We start from the raw sequence: 19,261 nt of genomic DNA, 5'->3' as shown, positions 1-19,261 counted from the left end.
GACTGATGATGATGATGCTACAGACACCATATCGAGTGGAATTTACTGACAAAGATTTAGAAAATATGAATGTGTCTGGAAAGAAGTTACAAGTAAAGGAGTTGAATGAATATTTTGCAAAAATGAGGAGACATTGACAAGTGGAGAATAAGGTGAACAAAGAAAAAGGAGGAAGCACAGGCAAAGGAAGCGTCTACTGCATATATGTTGAAAGAGTCAGGGAAAGTAGAAAGATTGTACCCCAGGAGAGAGGTATCTGGTGGTGGATATGTTCATGTTCCATGGAGTCGACAAGATATTTTGTCATTTACAAATGACTTCCCTAAACTGAGAGAGGAACCAGTTGAATGGTACAAACAGGTTGAAAGGTTTGTGAAGGTTTAAAAGGTTTGGTTGAAAGACTTGGATGGTCTGTTTTACATAGTGGAACCTGCTGATTTATGGACAGAATGTAAGATCACAGTTGACAGTTGACAAAACAGGAGCACCCTCAGATGATGTGATGAAGAAATATCAACAAGTAATTACATTCTTGAAAAGGGAAAATTCCACCTAAGGTAACAGATTGGGTAAAAATAGATAGAACAACAGGTGTTGCAGGTGTTTAAACATTATTGTGGATTTGAGAACATTGGAGATAAGGATATGGGTCATTTTGTGTATCGGGTTGTGTACGGTCTGAAACCAGAAATGAGTCAGATGATTCAACAGCATATGTTGTGTTGGCAGGGAAAACCCATCAATGATATTTTAAAATAGCAAAGTATTGTGGGGATGATATTGAGTGAAGACATAAAAAGCTGAAAGAGAAAATGATGTGGGCACAAGTTAAATTGGCAGAACATCAGGAACTTAAATTAGTCAGACTGACAGTCAGATGAAAGAACAGGGTTAGAGTGACAATGCAGTGAGTGGTGGAAAATCAAGAGATCAAGAGGATGAATGAATAGAGAGGATGAAAAGAAAAAGTTTCCTTGTCGTGGGTGCGGAAAGTTTGGACATTGGAAAAATGAGTATAAGACTATTCAGAATAATAATGGCCCAAACCAAAATTTAAATCCACAGACGCAGAATGAGGTGCTTATGAATCAACCGCAGCAGGTAGTTAATCAGCAGTGTCAAGTGCCACCTGCCCCTATGCCAAACTTTGTGAACCATCCCAAGCACAGTGCAGATGCCGGATTTCCAGGAGGAAGTGGTAAGAAAAAGTATGTGATTTCACAATATCTCTTGCAAAATGACAGTGACAGTGAGAATGAACAATGATGGTGCCTGAGGGGGGAGGAAGAGGAGTGCGTACTTGGCGCATCCTTGACGGTAGATCAGTCAGGTCCGTTTATTGATGGGAAAGTGAAAGGTAATGATATCACTTTTCTATTGGATACTGGTGCTACCCGGTCTACTGTGAGAACAGCAGACATCCCAAACCTACCCCTCTCTGGAGAAGCCATCCAAGTAGTCGGAGTCTCGAATCAGCAGAGTAGAACCCCAATTACAGAGCCTATGGAGGTGCACATCGGAAATTTTAAAGACATACACAGATTTGTGGTGTACGACTCTAGTCCAGTGAATTTACTAGGAAGATATTTGCTGTGCAAAATGAATTGCACAATTTATTGCACACCGGATGGTGTTGCTCTTCAAACCCCTGATGAGGATATTGTCTACAAGATATTGCTTCGAAAACAAGGCACAGAGATAGATGACATGTATACATTAATGTCAAAAGATGACTTACCAGAAGAGCTGAAAACAACTGTGAATCCAGAAGTATGGGATTTCACTGGAAAAGAAATAGGGATAATGGCAAATGTGGACCCACTGAAAGTGACTGTGAAAGAAGGTGCAGTTTACCCCAACACCTGACAAGTAGTGGTGGGCGGAGTTTGCAAAGTCGCGCTACGCAAAGCTCCGCAAAGCTCCGCAAAACGGTAAAAAATCTCCGCGAACATGCAGAAATTCCGCGAATACCCAGAATTGCTTGTTCGCGATGCTTTTCTCCTATTCATGATCGCTGTTTCCGTGCTCAGGGAAAAATGTCTCACGAACACGCATTTTGAGATCGCGAACAAGCAACAAATTCCGCGAAGCCACGGACAGCAGAATTTTGGGTAGTTTCGCGTTCTCCGCAGAACGCGAAATTACCCAAATTACGCGAGTGAAACGGAATTTACTGCCCAGGCCTACTGACAATATAAAATGAGTCCCAAAGTCAAAGCAGGAGTAGCTTCCGAGATTGATCGAATGATTAAACAAGGCATCTTAAAAGAAATAATGAGCAGTCCTTGTAATTTACCTATAATAGGTCTTAAAAAGCCTAGAGGAAAGTACCGGACAGTACAGGATTTAAGAAAGATTAACAAAATTGGAGTGCCTTGTTGTCTCGTAATGCCAAATCCAGCAGTGATTCTATATCAGATACCCTGGAATGCAGGATGGTTTACAGTAATTGATCTGTGTCAAGCATTTTTCTCCATTCCTTTACACCCAGATAGCCAGTATCTTTTTTCTTTTACATTTGAGGATCGTATTTTGGCATGGAACCGAGTTCCTCAAGGGTATACAGAAAGTCCTTCAATTTTCAATCAGATTTTGAAAAAGTGCCTAGAGAAGTTAATTATGCCCAGAAATTCAGTTTTAGTGCAGTATATTGATGACCTACTTATATCATCGAAATCCCGAGATGACTGTGTTACTGGTTCAATAGCATTACTGAATCATTTGGCTGACGGAGGACAAAAGATGTCACCGGAAAAATTGCAATTTTTCCTAACAAGAGTTAAATACTTGAGTCACCAGATAGAAAGAGGAGTGAGGAAAGTGACCCCTGAAAGAATTAAAATAATAAAGCAAATGCAGTTACCACAGACAGAAATCAGAATGTTTCTTGGAGTAGTGGGATACTGCAGACAATGGATTGTAGGTTTTTCCTTACTAGCAAAACCATTAATTCAGATGTCACAGAAAAGAGTGAAAGATCCAAAAGTTTGGGATGATGAAAGTGTGGTAGCATTTGTAAAGTTGCGACATTGTTTATGTGAGGCCCCAGCTCCAGGTTTGCCTGATTATACGAAAGAATTTGCACTGTTCTGTTGTGAGAGAGAGGGTTGTGCACTTTCAGTCTTAACCCAGAGACATGGATTAAGCTGACATCCAGTAGCCTATTTCTCTGCTATCTTGGATCCTGTGGCTTCAGCATTACCTGGCTGCTTAAAAGCAGTAGCTGCTACTTGTATGAGTCTGGAGCAAAGTGAGTCAATTGTCATGGGACATCCAGTAAAGATCTATGTTCCACATTCAGTTGAGATACTGCTAACAAGAACTCGAACGTAGCATCTAGTCGGATAACTAAGTACGAAAGGATAATTTTGGGAGCAGAGAATGTGACAGTGATTAGGTGTACCCTGGTGAACCCTGCTACTCTATTGCCAGATGCACATTGTGAAGAAGTGAAAGATGAAGTAGATCATGATTGCTTGGATGTGACTGAATTGTGTACTAAGCCTCGCACTGATATACAAGAAGAGCCTCTGAAAGAGCCCGACCATGAACTATTTGTCGATGGCTCTTGCTTAAGGCTTGAGGAAGGAGGACTGAGTGCAGCTTATGCTGTTTGCAAAATCTCTGGGGTCATTAAAGCATCCTGTTTACCGGGAGTCTGGTCTGCACAAGTAGCCGAATTGATAGCTTTAATAAAAGCATGCAAAATTTGGAAAAAATGGAAAGTGACCATATTTACTGATAGCCAATATGGTTACAGGGTTGTACATGACTTTGGCCAGCTTTGGATGCAGAGGGGATTTTTGTCTTCTTCAGGATCCTCTATAAGAAATGGGAAATTTGTGAAAGAACTGTTGGAAGCAATACAATTGCCAAAGGAACTAGCAGTGGTCAAGTGTGCTGCTCACCAGTCCGAAACTTACTATGTGGTGGCTGGTAATCGATACGCTGACCAGATTGCTCAATACTGTGTGAGAAATAATATGGCTCTAAACAAAAAGGTTAAAACATGTGGAATCAGCTGCCAACGTATGCTATTCACAGCCTTTGAAACATGGGATGAGGTGAGACAATTGCAGGATGAGGTGGAAGTGAGTGAAAAGGAAAACTGGATAAGATCAGGTTGTGAAAGGAGGGCAGGAGATGACGTGTGGGTATATCCTGATGGCAGACCAGTCATGCCAGACGGTTTACTCTCACAAATGGCAAGAATGTACCATGGAGACACTCATGTAGGCAGGGAGGCAATGCTCAGGCTATTTAGACAAAATTGGTATAATCCAAGGCTTAGGGTAGTCGCAGAAAGTCTTTGCCAGAGATGTTTAGTTTGTCAACAAATAAATCAGGGCAGGAAGACAGTGGTCAGTTGGGGAAAAATTTGAAAGGCAGAAGGACCATTCATAAGATTACAACTAGATTTTAGAGAGTTACCATTATGCAGGGGAATGAAGTACGTACTTGTCATAGTATGTTTGCTCTCACGATGGGTGGAGGCATACCCTACTAGGAGAAATGACAGTATAACAGTGGCCAAATTATTGTTGAGAGAGTTGATTCCGCGTTTTGGTTTTCCAGTAACTTTAGAATCAGATAGAGGACCTAATTTTAACAATGAAATAATTTGAATAATCTGTGAAGCATTTAAAATTGAAAAGAAACTGCACTGTGAATACCGCCCAGAGGCATCTGGAGTGGTGGAGCAATTGAATGGCACAATCAAGTCACGACTGGCAAAGGTGTGTGCTTCCACATCACTGAGTTGGCCAGACACATTACCTCTTGTACTGATGGGACTCAGAAGTATTCCTGACAGAAACACAGGACTGAGCCCCCATGAGATTCTCATGGGAAGGGCAATGAGACAAGCATTTATACCAGGACATAAATTGTTGAATATATCTGATTATTTGGTATTAGACTACTGCAAAGGATTGGCTTTCCTAGTGCGTTCTGTCTCTCACCAGTTTGGAGAAGACACAGTTGCCAGGCAGCCGGATCAAGGAGACTGGGTGGTAGTGAAGAAGCACACCAGAGAGTCGTGCCTAGCACCCAGGTGGGATGATCCACGGCAGGTCATACTGGTCACTACTACAGCAGTGAAGTGTGCAGGCTTTTCCAATTGGATTCATGCAAGCCACACAAAGAGGGTTCCAGCCCCTGATTAAGAAAGACCGCAACTGACCCAAACAGTTGAAGCTGCTGAAGATTGTACAGTAGAAGAATGTAGAATAACAGATTCTGAAGAGGCTGACAAAGAACAACCGAGCACAAATCAGGAGAACTGAATACCAGTGGTTCACATACCTGAGGTGATTATTCAAATTAAGAAGCCGAACCAGATTAGATAGACAAGAAATTAGAGAGGACCAGATAGGTGTAGAAGGACACGCTCAGGAAAAGTTGAATAAAGCTACTGGAGACTCTGAGCAGGACCAGACAAGGAAATAAAAACGTACTCAGGCCAGCAAACAAACAAAAAAGCCTGAGCAGGGACAGACAGGTGTAGAAGAACACGTTCTGGCTGCAGAAGAACACATTGTAGTAAGACCTGAGCAGGACCAGTTAGGAGAAGAAGAACAAGTTTGGGTGGAAGAATAAGAATTTGAAATAAGGCCCAAACAGGGACAGATAGAGGAAGAAGAACAAGTTCAGGCAGATGAAGCCACAAAAAAAAGACCTGAACAGGGACAGATAGAGAGTGACTCTGAAAGAGAGGAAAATCAGATTGTGCCACAAAATAACGAAAATAAAGAGCTCTTGAGAGAGACAAAGAAAGTGAAAGTGCAGTGCAAGCTAAAAGGGTCAGAAAAGGTGATAACTGGCCAGGTGGAGTCAAAAGGTTAAAATATCATTTGAGGAAAACAAGTGAAAATCCTGAACAAGTGAATGAGGTTACTAGTCAGTCTGGGCAGTCAACAGTGAAAAGCAGTCGAAGAAGCTAAAGACTGAGAATCTTGAACAATAAGTTCAAGGGTCCTGAATGAACCTACGTGATTCTCGAAGAATTCGAGAATCTAGATGTAAATGAAGAGACCGATGAAGAAGTAAATGCAGAACAGATTGACGAAGGAGAAGCGAGGCCGCCTTGAAGTAACAAAGAAATAAAATTCATAAAGTAAAGTAAAGAAAAGAAGAGGAATCTTCTTAGAGTAAAATGGCTGAAAACAGGGTTGCTGAAAGACCAAAACGAAATTGTGCGAAGAAGTGCTGTAGGGCTTGTATATGTAGTATTATGTTAGTGGTCATAGTATGGCTATTTTTAACAGTAGCAATTCCTTATTTTATGATAACAGACAAGAAGAATGACACAGACACTAATGAAAAGATAGCTAACCTGAAAGGAGAGAGAGTAGAATTAGAAGCATCAGAAGAGATAGATTTACATCATGCAGTGACAGATAATGACACTTCTTTTAACGTATTCAAAAAGTTATTGTTTCAATACGTAGATACAATGGAGATTAGCGATTGTTATGTTTGTATGAAATTACCAGCTTCAGTAGCAGAAGGAGTCACATATCATCATTTATCGTTAACATATGGTATTTCATGTAGCATACTGACAAGTCTATTTTATAGAACCGGAAAACTTCAATATTATTATTCGAACTTAGATGTAGTATTTTCAGAAATTCCTATTCGAAAGACTATGAATCCAGTGCTTAGTAGTCCAGATGCACAGTTTATGGGTGAATTTTTCTTAACTATGAAGTCAATAGATATTCTAAAGGCACATAAAAATAATCTAACATGCTCATTACGTGAACAAGAAAAAGTATTTTTGAATTTAGCTGAAGAAAGGAGACAGGATTTCCAAAGAAAGGCTACTGAACAGAAAACCTATATTCCACCATGGGCTGAGAAAGAGTGAATGTATAGAGCTGGCAAGACTCATGCTGCAATGTTGCTAGACTTTGTAAAGACAGGGAAGACTTGCCTCCATAGATTAAAGACAGACTATAACAATGTATTTATTGGTTCCAGTGAGTGTTAACATAACTTCCTAATTCTGGGAGGTTTGGGACTAAAAGGGGGAACAAATCCAGTATTTCCTGGTGTTTACTACGTGTGTGGGAATAATGCTTATTATAAGCTACCTGCACGATGGTACGGGAGTTGCTACTTCCTAATAGTATTTCCGAAAATATACCATGTAAAAAGAATCACTGGAAGCAATGAAAACACTAATGAACTAACACGAAGAAAGAGGGCTAGTTTTTCAGAAATAATAGGTGACATGTTTGGTGCATTGATACCTTCAGTGGGAGTCATACTAAATTTGCAGAGAATCTTTCAATTATCAACAATAGTTGATCGTCTATTCACTGATACTGCTGGAGGTTTCTTGATGTTTAATACAGAAATGGTTGCAATTAGGTCTATGGTTTTACAAAACCGACTTGCGCTAAATATATTATTAGCAAAAGAAGGCGGAGTCTGTAAAATGTGAAAGTGCAAGATTGTTGCACTTACATACCGGATAATAGCACAGAAATTAAAGGATATATTAAGAATATTACGAAACTTCAAGAAGAATCAAAACCAATGGAGGTTGACAGTGTATGGTAAAGACTAACAAAAAGTGTTGCTTCAATAGGGACTTGGTTTACTAATGTTGGGAAAAGTATTATAGGTCAAATAGTATTTCCATTAGTTGGTATAACAATATTAGTCTTAACAATAATGAAATGGTGCAAATGTTGCAAAAAGAGAAGGAAATATGAAGTAAATAGAAAGGGAAGGAAAAGAAAATATGAAGGGATACAGCTAGAAGAGATGAAAGGAGAGTTGTATAAAAAGATGAAAGAATTGAAAATTAAAGATGAGGACAAGAACAAAAAGAATGGAAAGGGAATTGAGATGTGCTAAAGTTGGCATCTGGTTGGGATGGGTGATTTTGTGATGCCTCAAAAATGCCATCAGAGAGTGGATTGATGGAGCAAGGACTCGTAGAAAAGAGACTTGCTTGGAAGAAATCCTCTCATTTAACTTCTAACCTTCTATTAACTATGTATTGTATAAATTAATACGCACCACACTTGACATAAAAGAAAGAGAAGCTTGCCTACATGTCTAACTAATAAGAGTGAAATGATAAAATGGCCACTAGCAGAGAATCTTTATTGCGCATGTGTCACCTGCATCTATGCAGTATGACGAGCTGTCCCTTGGAGGGAATTTCTTGCACCTGCTCAGACGCTAATAAAATGGCTGCTAGAATGCTCACATGCTTGGTATCTGCTCTGCTGAAACTAAACCAATATGTTTTACTAATGTAAATGGGATTAGAATAGAGATAGGTGGTATACAGTGAAACCATTTTATTTTGAAAATACTAATTGTCTTTTTGACTTTCTTATTAGTATGTATTTGGGCCTCTCACACGAATCCGGAGTCTGTAACCCACCTGATCTCCTCATATGTGTGGTATGAGTGAGCCAGAAGAAGTGATGCAACACTTGAACGCATTCCAGGGACGCAAGAGATACATACCCTGGGAAGCAGCCTGAATTCCTCTGAAATTAATGGGAGCACATGAAAATTATACTTTTGTGTCTAATAAGATGTGAATACGGGTGGGAATAAAGATTTATGAATAAACATTAAGGGGTGTGATCTTTGAACAATGGACTGAAAGACTAAATTGAAAAATTAGCATGGTGTGATGATCATCCCCCCATTGCTTGTCCAATCAGAGTTAGTAATTTTGTGATATTGAAACATTAATTGGTGGTATCTAAATGCCAAAGAGTATAATTGAGGACGTTTTTGTTAGATAGTCAGACAGAGATTTGCTGAATGCTGCAGAGCTCGGGATGCTGTCGGAGTGATGAAGAATCAAATGCAGAACAATCTATCCTAAAAATTAATTTAGAAGAAGATCGCAGAAGAATCTCGAGGCGAAAGAAAGTGTCAGAGAGGGGTGCCACGCAAGCGTCGGTGTTAGAGAGGTCATCTATCCTGTCCTGATTCCTGTCCTGAAGCCTTTGTCACCTGATCTTTCCCGGGGGACCCTTCCCAGCTCCTTGGCCAGATATTTGGTTTTCACACCATCATAGGTAAATATATTTTCATGAATGTGCAGGTGTGCTTTTCTCTCTATCCTCTCCTTTCTGAGCAACATTATAGTTGAGTATGATATATTAGTTTAATTGATTTATAATTGAATCTTCCTTCCTGTGAGTGACGGAGACTGTACTGTACTCTGAGAGTGGTTCACATGAAATTAATTTAGATAAAGCTTTTGAAAAAAGTTCCGGAGTATGTGGTCATGTCATTGCAAAGAGAAATAATTCATGTCATTTCACCATCAACTAGTTCAACTAATGGTCCATTGAGCAGAGGAAAGAACATTTTGATCAGTGAAAGAATAAGAGTAAGAAACAACACAACCTTTGATTCCGGCGGTTTTACTGGCCTGAGCGTGTGTATGTGTGTTTATGGGCCCAGGTGAGTATGTGGTATTGGAGTATCTGTTGCTGGTTCACCGCTGGATCACTATCTTTTTTCTTACCTTGATTTTTATTCTCATCACCATTATATACATGTTTGTTTTTTATTTTTTTAATCAAATGTAAAATGTTCACCTAAAAAGTGTCCAATGCAAAACGGAAAGAAAAGGCAGAATGTTTAGGGATGTAAATTTTTCTCCCGTTAGGCACATGCAAGGGTCAGTGGACAAATGATGTTACAAAAGTAGCCAGATTTTACATTCTAGCTTTTTTTATGGAAGTAGAAATCATCCAGTGGGACAAGCCAGGAAGTTGTAGTGGGCAGGGTGCATCAAAGCCAAAAACCTTGATAGAACTGTCAGCCTTAGGTTGGTCCTTCCCCCAAACGTTTTGCCTTCCTCCTCCATTTTTGCTGATCTCGTTTTTGCTGGCTGTAGGATTCCGAGTACTTTACCAATGCTAACCAGTGCTAAAGTGCAAGTGCTCACTACTAAAAACATGGTAGTATTGGCTTATACCCAATTGGCGTATTTAATTTACTTGTAATACCCTTGCAAAGTGGTACTACATGTGCCCAGGGCCTGTAAATTAAATGCTGCTAGTAGGCCCGCAGCACTGATTGTGCCACCCTCTTAAAAGTAGCCATTTAAAACTGTCTGAGGTCTGCAATTGCAGCCAGTCTGGGCAGTTTTTAACTGCCATATCAGCCTGTTAAAATACACCTTTTGCCAGGCCCAAACCTTCCTTTATAATACATATAAGTCAACCCTAGGGAAGGCCCTAGACATCCCAGAGTGCAGTGTATTTACAATGTTGGACACATACTTCTTCATTTTACGTGTCATGGTAGTGAAAAACTCTTAAATTAATTTTTCACTTCTGCAAGGCTTACTTCTACCGTAGACTAACATGGGAGTTACTTTATTACATTTAATAAGCTTTAATTTCCAAATAGGAGGAGGTAATCAGTTCATGTTTAGTGTGTTTGGAATTGTAATGAAAAATCATAATTATAATTTTGAAAATGGCACTTTTAGAAAGTTGACATTTTCCTTCTTAGCACTTTAGGGCCAGTAGCCTGTGCCTGGATCACATGACTGAGTATAGCTGACAGTTAAGATTTGTGTATTCCTCCTATTCAGCCACACACAATAGGTAGCTTAGGTGTGCCTGAATGAGCCATCACTGGAAGGGTGGGAGGGAGAAGCTGGGCACTGCCCCACTTACACTTGAATAGGCTGTGTCATGCCTCCATTCAAAGGTCTGCATACCTGATGTAATTAGTCTCGAGCTAGGACATTGAAGACAGGATGTCTGTGGACTTCAAGAACCACTAGAAGCTTCTACCCCCTTTCAAAGGCACAAATTGGTGTAAATACTGTGCCTCAGACATGAACTCTTCAGTAGACTTCGGGACCTGTGGATAATACTCTGCCAGGAAGAAGTACTGCTGTACTGCTGAAGGACTGCCACCCTGCTTAACTGCTACCCTGCTGAACTACTGCCTTGCTGGGCTGCTGCCTTGCTTTGCTGACCTGCTGCCTAAAGTTCTCTTGCCTGGGTGAGGACTGCACCTGCATTTCTTGAACCCAGAACCCCAGAGTGACTCCAAGAGCTAGTTAGCTGACCACCTGACTGTAGCCTCAGCAACAGAAGGCTCCAACAATCGGGCTCCTGCACCTTGACTCTGCCATCTGTGAGTCTACATTGCAAAGTGGTATCACCCCAGTTCTGGACTCTTGGATGTGGGCCTAAGGTGGTCTGTCAGCGCCTGTAGATCCAGTAGAACCAACGCATCTCCTCAGCTATGCGGTGGAAACCTAAGCAGAACCAATGCATTGATTTTGCTGCATGGATCGGAACCACAGCAAAGACCTGCATCGCATCACAGTCCATTGCCACATCAGAAATGCTGCTGCATAATGCATCCTCGGCGCAGGGTCTCATATCCCTTGTCAACGCCATTTTCAATAAGACGCCGTACTCCACATCATAGCCTCACAGCCCCTCAGAACTGACATATCACCCTAACTGTGAGACACACCCTTGGCTCCGGACTTTGCATCGCAAGCACTCATCGACAGGATCTTCGATGATGAAGCAGCAGGACCTCACACAGCAATCTCGCCACATCTTGGAGCCAATCCATTGCTTTTGCTGTGCAACGCAACTTTGACACAGATTCTCGCAATGCTGCACAAACCAGTATTTAGGTACTCTGTGCAGAGGGCCTACTGTGTCCCTGTAACCAACCCGCGCTCCATCACGATCAGCCTGAACTTTGTGCCAGTCCGACACAACTAGATATTCACAGTTGGCGCTTTATGCCTTGTGGCACTATTTTCACCAAAACTTTAAAATTGAATAGATCCGGTTCTACTAATTGGATTTTGTTGCTCTTGTCTTGTTTTATTTATTAAAAATTTCTCTACATTTCTAAACCTGTTGTGGGCTCCTCTTATGGTATGTTTTCACTGTGTTACTGTATGTAGTCTTGCACAATACTATACACATTGCCTCTGAGTTAAGCCTGATTGCTCTGTGCCATGCTTCCCGAGGTTTGAGCACATTAGCAAAAAGCTCTTCTTGCCTGCGAAGGTCACACCTTCGGTGTACATCGTTCAATGGTTAGGCTTGGTGCTCCGCAGGTTAAGTTCCAGTATTTTTTGTTTTTTGTGACAGTTCCTTTTGGCCACTTTTAAAAAACTGTTTTAATTTATTTTGAAAAGATAATAGACTTGACATACGCATACAAGCATAGTAATATTGAAAACAATGATGAGATGTTATTGGCCATTCGGTTTATAATTTGCAAATGGAATGAAGAGGGGTACACTTTAGCCAATGTTTGCCATCCATTTCACAACAAGTTAACACACAGCAGAAAGAAGAAGAACATCAATAGTAATTAACTGATTCCTCAATTTACAGATGAAGAGGGACGGTGGTGCCAAATGGTCCATAAAGCTTGAGTGAAGAGGAGATAACTCCCATGACGCTGCGAAGGGCACAATACAATGAAGGGGGGACGAAATGTGAGGAGATGAGAACTGGCCAAATGAAGGAGGGGAGGAAGGTGTCTATGAAGGTCATCTCTCCAATGTATCTTAGGCGAAAGGTGTCCCTGAAGGTGTAGTGTAAAGGGGGCACAGGGGGTGGGACAAATGGTCCTGGACCTATGATTAATAGTTATGGAGTGAGATGGGGGAGCACTGACTCGCTCGAGCATGAGTGCTGTGACTGAGCTGCAAGCAATAGTAAGTAGGTGCTTAATGGTTGCCTAATGTCTTTCAGTCTAGAGGTCGGTGGTTGCAGAGATGCATATAATTCACAGGTGATGTCGCAGTAAGTCATACTGGTGAGCCAATTAGTAGTGGTGAGGGCAGGTGCTTACCGCAGTGAATTGCAACCTCCAGTTTCGGCCAGAAGGAGAGCAATTTTGGTAGACCCAGCACATAGCCCAGCAGGGCAAGCAGAGGGTCCGCACCCAAATCAATCTCCAGCATTCGGGCTAGTCTGAAAAAAGCACTCTCCAGTAATATGCCACATAGCTGCATGACCAGGCCATGTGGCCATTTGGAGAAAATCTGCATCAGGAGTGTGGCATTTCTGGCAGTCGGAGAGTGTGTTTTGTCCTTTTGGTCACTTCTAAAGCCCCCAGGATCTCAGCAAAAGCACATAGAGTCCAAGACCAACTCCAGCAGATGGCCCCACCTCAGTCCAGTGAGGGCCACTTTGCATTGATCACCTATTCATTCCATTAAAAAGGTACAGTTTGTGGTGGCCCTGTAGCCACACAAGCGGTCAGGCAACTGCCCCTTGCATCCACTTCTTATTCTAGCATATAAGTGGGAGCAGGCCCAGCCCTTCCACACACGTCACAGACCTGGGAGTGAGGTGTTACTGTAGGCAATTCAGTAGTCATTGAGTGGGTGTGACTCATGGACACTAATTGGCACAAAGTTTCATGGGGCTTCCCCACTTTTTTTAGTAGCACATCCCATTTGCCTTGCTGAAAATTATCCCACAGTCATACATAGTGAATTACTGCATGGCATAGCCTTTTCATTTAAAGAGAAGGTGGGAGGCCCACCCAGGAGTATGTTTAAGGAAATTAATATTCCCCTCCCCAAGCACATAAAACTAGTTCTGGGACCAGATTCCCCCTTCCCAACAGGAATGGACCAGGATAGCTGCAGTATGTCCTAGGATAAAAAGGCTCCTCTTTCCCAGATTTCACTTTAAACTTTGAATGGGTACATCTCACCCTGGTATCTTTCAAGTTTATGAAGTTCCAGAACTTTCCCCAACTGCTTGAGAGAGTATGAGTCACATACTTCACATCCAGGTCTTCTGAAAGGCCCAAGACATTGTCTCTCCTATGGCAGTGGTTATCACACATTCTCATGTGAAAAGCACTAACAGGGAGGGAAGCTGCTGGCAGGCCAATGCTAATTAACCTACTGGAGCTTCAAGAACGAAAAGCACACATTCATAAAAGTTCCTTTTCTTGTACACTTATCAAAAATACAAATTTAACTGAAATTTGGAATAAATATTAAAAATATAAATTGAATAGACTATAGCGTACTCTTAACCAAAGTTAGAAAAAACAGCATGTTAATTAGACCTGGACAGAATTTAAATAACGGGCATAATTCGCATGATTTTGGAAATTTCACTTTACGCTTGTTACATAAATTATAGAAAATATGCCACATTGTGTAAAATAAATGAAATATACTGATAATATAATACAACCAAAATGCATGGTGCTATTGTTTGTGCCACTTGTGTTTTGTAAATAGTGCTCGAAAATACAGAGCTAAAAGATGTATTTGAATTTTGCATAATTAAACACAATTTCACATAATCATCCTAAAACTTCGCACAATTATACTAAAGCAAATGACACAAATTTTACCTAACCCTAATCATAACTGTACGTTAGTTATTTTAAAGACAACATCTATAGCCCTTGTGAAAAAGTACTTCTTTTGAGTGGTTTGAGGCTATGAGTCACTGGTAACCAGGCATTGGTGCATATGCTCTGAGCCACAAAACATGTTGAAATTTACTAGACCCTAAATGGTATATTTATCCTTCCAAAATACACCCATGGCATGGAAAGTTAAATATCAACGTATTACAATGCTATTGTGCCATTCACTAGTGTAACGAGCCAAACATAACTCCAAAGCCTATCTCTGTAGCTTGGCTGCTGCAGTTTTAAAACTTCAAACCAACCTACCAAAATAAACCTTTTTAACAGGAGAACACCTCTCTTTTAAATTTTAATAAGTCACCCCTATGTAGGCTTTGCAGCCCACAGGACAGGATGCTTATTATTCAAAAGTAGGACACATAGAATTTTAAAGTTAAGGTGTACTTACAATGATTAGCACCCAAAAGCTGGTTGCACTGTATGAAGGCCCACAGAGAAACACTGTAGCAATATTAAATATTATTTCTGCCATCCCAGGGTAGGTACTAGCCCGAAAAATAATTTAGAGACTGTTTTAATATTCAATTGAAAGGCTAAATCAATGGTGAAGTCAAACATTTAACTGTAGTAGGGAAAAAGGCTTCAGAAAGTTACCTTTACCCTCCCTGAAGCTCCTGGAGGCTAATTTGCATTAGTCTGCAACTGTCTCCCAGCTGGTGAAGTGCCCTTATAAAATGTGAAAACTGCTCCCAGAGAAAAGAGAGTGCCCTGGGGGTAGGGAGGTGTGAGGTTCCTCTGGTAAGAAGACCAGTTGGGCAATTCATTTACTTTAAACGGGCCTCCTCTCTCTCACAAGCAGATGATAGCTGACACATGCATAGGCTCCTCTTTTGTCATACCAGACAGGCAGACAGAAAACCCAGTGCGGTCAAAGCTGCCCTCAGAACATATTTGCAGTGACCAAGGAGGAAGGGACTGCTCATTACTCTGGCCATACCTCAGGGTGGACATATAATCCTCGCACAAGGGGAAAAGCAGTTCTCGCTGATGAATCTAGTAAGTGGATAGCACTGTGGGATTGTTTACAGTAGGACACATAGGAACTACTACAAAAGTGTGTATCGGTACTCCTTGGAGCTTTTGCCATGTTGGTTAGGGATGGACCAGGAGTCACTCCCACCCACAAGCCGATGCCAGACATTAATGTGGCTCGCAAGACCACTTCTTCAGAGTACTACTACACCTGTGGAAGAATAGAAGGTTTGCAACCAGTAAGGATACCTGAAGGGCTGGACCTGCTCCCAGGTGCCTAGGACAAAGAAGTGGGTGCCAAAGATACAGTTGCTGACCTTATGTGTAAGTTACAGGGCTATAACAAGCTTCAAGAGACCTTTTCTGAAGAGCACAGCTGACCAATTCTAACTGTACCTGACCTGGGCCCTGCTGATGGCCTCTTCTGGACCTATCCAAACATCCCTGGGACTCAAAACATTTGTGGACTCGTAGACCTCCGGAGGACCAGGACAAACCTGCCAAGCCAATCTGCCCAAGGTGTATTGCTATTGGGCTGAAAACACTAGGTATCCCCATTTGGAGCTTCTCTCCAGCAGAACATCTGAATCAATGGGACCTCGCTGAAAAGGTATCCAGCCTCAGGGAGCCCTCTTTTGTTACATCCCCGCGGAAGGATTCAAAACTCCAAAAGCTTTCCCCGCTGGAGAATTCCAAGCTCCCACAAATATACTAAGGGCTTTATTATACGTTTGGTGGGCCATGGACTGCCAGACTCGCAGTGGCATGGTGGTGGCAGTCTTCCTGCTGCCCCATTACTGCCAGGGAGGTCGGGCCACCCTGTGACCACCGGAACTGCCAGGGATCAGTAATCCCTGGAAGTGGCGTGGCTGTCTTGAGGCTGCAATATGCTTAGCGGTGACGCTACGTACCCGTCAAGCATATTACAAAATTTCCTCACCACCACACTTTTCCTGGCTGTGTGATCGCCATGAAAAGTGTGGTGGTGAGGAAACAAAAGGGGCCCTACAGGGCCCCCTGGTGCCTCACGCCATGTGGATGCACACAGGGGGGCACAGCATGTGCCCCCCTGTGTGCAACAACACCAGTAACTGAACCGCATAGACTGCAGTAGTCCATGTCGTGCAGGTATTGCCTTTGACGTTCCCATTGTGGTGCCTATTTCAAAGGCATCACCCTGAGACCGCCAAAAAAACGCCTGCTAAACAGGAGAAAACTCCTAATGTACTGGGTGTTTCAAACATGTATTTGGTGGTGTGGGAGTGGGGTGGTCCGGTTCCTGCACCGCTAAACTCTAATAAGGCCCTAAGTCTTAAGGCGAAAGTCTTGACCGGGTGTAGGTGCCAAAAGTATCCAACTGACTAGGTGCAGAATTTGAATTTTCCAGTGCAGAGCTTTTCCCACCAGAACCAATAGCTTCACCAGGACTTTGTACAATGCATATCCGTCCAAGCCTGCTGCCTTGCCCTACTGAAGAAGTTTGAATTTCAGGAACAAAATTATGGTCCAATTTAATTATAGGTGGACGGCCCGTATCTCTGCTGGAGATGTATCCAGCCTAATTCATAAATGGCCACCAAGCTGGTGACCATTTATAAAGCATTGGTATGAATCGCTGTCATGGCTGTTCGTGTCAGTGCTTTTCACAGGTTGGTGCAGGGCTCTGTAACAAATACACAGCCTTGCACCAAACTCATTGCTTTTTCATTTTCAAAAAGAAAATTCCAAAGCAGGATTTTCTTTTTGCAAATAAAAAAGATAATGCTCCCCCACCATTGAAGTCATGTCCTATGGCGAGGGTGGCAATTTTTGTTTTTTAATGTCCCTTACCTCCAGGGTTTGACTTGTGGTGACAGATAGTAAAAAATGGTATATGTCCACCCATCTTCCATCAGAATTGGTCGGTTGGAATATATAGCCAATTTTCTTGTGACAGTTACTTCATAGGGCTGTAATAGACGTTTGGCTGCGGCAGTGATGGAGTAGTCACCACCGTAGACAAACCTATGATCGTACCGCATTTAAACCAGGCAAGCTGACCACTAGGTTAATGGGGAGGGAACTCTGTTGCTTTTAAGATGGAGTTCCCTCTCCACCAACATATAAATTGGACCGTAAGTACCAAGATAAAACTTTGACCATGTTAAACCTGGTTGGTGGAGCACCTGAAAGTGTGCTAGGTCTAAATAGACCTGCATTGCCGCTTAGTGCATTTTGGTGCTATGTTTTCTCAAAAACAACATCAATTCATAATTCTTTTTCTCCTTACTGTTTATCTTGCTCTTTTGGTGTCATTTTGTTCATTAAAGTATTTTCAATTTGTGAAAATTGTAGAGTTTTTTTTGTTTTGTTTTGGGCTTGTTAAATATTTCTGTGCATCTAAATGCTCTGCACCTTTTCTTACCTTAAGTCTGTCTGCTTAACTTCAACATAGCTACCAAGGGACGAGCTCAGGTTTGAAATTCTGAAACTTTAAACTGGACCAAACAACATAGTGTCCTTAGTACATGTGATGGAGGGCCATACACCACAATGAATAATTCACTTTCTCACAGCCCTTTGCAATGAAAATAGCTTTTGGGTGCTAATCACTGTAGGAATATACCATCTTTAAATAATGATATGCTCCACTTTTAAATTCCAGGCTCCCTTCCTTGTGACCATTAAGGCCTTCTTAGGGGGTAGTTGCTTAATATATAAAAATAGGGCTCCTTCTTATCAATAAGGGATATTTTCACAGGTCTACCTGCAAGTCTAAAATCTGTAGCAGTCAGGCTACACATGTAGTACTGAAGTCATGTTTCCTTTGTGAACCCAGTGGATGTTGAACATGCGTAGCAGTCCAGCATTCCACAAGAGACATTCAGGTGTCCATGCCATGGGTTTATGCTCCTACACCATATACTAAGGCCTTACTGGGAGGTTGAATGTGAAAATTAGGAGTTAGAAGATTTTGCCATGTTTTAGCCATCAGATCACATAAACGGAGGCTTGGGCAGAAGTGCCCTAGTGTGGGAGGTTCAAAAACCAGCAATACCTTTCAGTGAGAAATGGGGTTACCACGCAAAAAGATGCACTTTCTTACTCTTTCTATCCATCATCCTTATCAACAATAACACAAGTCTATTATTTTATGCTTGTGATAACTTGTTTAAGTCAGAGCACAATGAAAACACCATGAATAAATAATACCTCATTCAAAAATACAGATTACGGGGGCGTGGTTAAGGCGCCGTACAAGATGGCCACCTAAGAGGTTTGCTCCGTCGCGTCGGGACGCATTTTGGAGCCGCGGATGCGTTTCCCTTCAGCATTACCACCCCGGAATACCCGCATCATGCATCGGAACACTCGCTGCCTCCGGTGAGCTCTTTTGGGACTTCAAGCGCGTTGCGCTTATTGATTTTTATAACGTTGCTCCTCTCCCCTCATGACGGCCTCCATTTTAGGTGCACGCGTCTTTTCCTGAGGAGATTTCAACTCTGCTACAATATGCTTTCCAAGCACTGACCCCAATGTTGTTGAATGTCTGTTCCTATTTGGATGCTCCACTGGACTATCTGCACATACTGTACCACCATGGAGGTTTGATTCTTATTTTTCCTGCATTGTATTTTTCTTCAGGAATGCCGCCATTTTCGACTTGAGTTTCCTCAGTTTCTTCATCTATTGGTATGCGTTGTTCCTTCACATCTCCTTTTTTGGAGAGTTCCTTGGATTACAATATGCCCAATTACTGTGTGCTCCTCTTTTTCGTATTGTGGACTTTTTGACTCTCTCTTGCCTGCAACTTATTTCCATATTCCATTGACACTACCTATGTTGATGTCCA

This window comes from Triturus cristatus, chromosome 3_1 (assembly GCF_964204655.1).
Source record: "Triturus cristatus chromosome 3_1, aTriCri1.1, whole genome shotgun sequence".
In the NCBI taxonomy this organism is placed as follows: domain Eukaryota; kingdom Metazoa; phylum Chordata; class Amphibia; order Caudata; family Salamandridae; genus Triturus; species Triturus cristatus.
Note: the sequence above shows the minus strand (reverse complement) of the source record.